We start from the raw sequence: 635 nt of genomic DNA on the forward strand, positions 1-635 counted from the left end.
ATATGGCATTCAGAGTATCAATCTCAAGAACTCCTTTCTTCTGAGTTGACCCATTATTCACAGGATTCCTTTCAGAAGTGTACATGAATTGGTTATTTGCAACCATTTCAATGAGTTCCTAAGCTTCTGTAGGCGGCTTCTTCAGATGAAGAGATCCTCCAGCAGAGCTATCCAGTGACATCTTGGATAGTTCAGACAACCATCATAGAAAACACATATGATGCTCCATTCAGAAAGCATGTCAGAAGGACATCTTCTGATCAATTGCTTGTATCTTTCCCAAGCTTCATAGAGGGATTCACCATCCTTCTGTCTAAAGGTTTGGACTTCCACTCTAAGCTTACTAAATTTTTGAGGTGGAAAGAACTTTGCCAAGAAGGCATTGACTAGCTTTTCCCAAGAGTTCAGGATTTCCTTAGGTTGTGAATCCAACCATGTTCTAGCTCTGTCTCTTACAGCAAAAGGAAAGAGCATAAGTCTGTAGACTTCAGGATCAACCCCATTGGTCTTGACAGTGTCACAGATTTGCAAGAACTCAGCTAAGAACTGATGAGGATCTTCCAATGGAAGTCCATGAAACTTGCAATTCTGTTGCATTAGAGAAACTAATTGAGGGTTAAGCTCAAAGTTGTTTG

The 635-nt window shown here is 40.5% G+C and overlaps 1 non-coding gene across 1 annotated transcript; it reads left to right on the forward strand.

The window, feature by feature from the left end:
• Positions 1–234: 234 nt before the first annotated feature.
• Positions 235–342, forward strand: LOC112782072 (small nucleolar RNA R71). Its single transcript, XR_003192813.1, has one exon. It is a non-coding gene; the product is annotated as a small nucleolar RNA R71 (small nucleolar RNA).
• The last annotated feature ends 293 nt before the right edge of the window (positions 343–635 follow it).

Source organism: Arachis hypogaea, chromosome 19 (genome assembly GCF_003086295.3).
Source record: "Arachis hypogaea cultivar Tifrunner chromosome 19, arahy.Tifrunner.gnm2.J5K5, whole genome shotgun sequence".
NCBI lineage: Eukaryota > Viridiplantae > Streptophyta > Magnoliopsida > Fabales > Fabaceae > Arachis > Arachis hypogaea.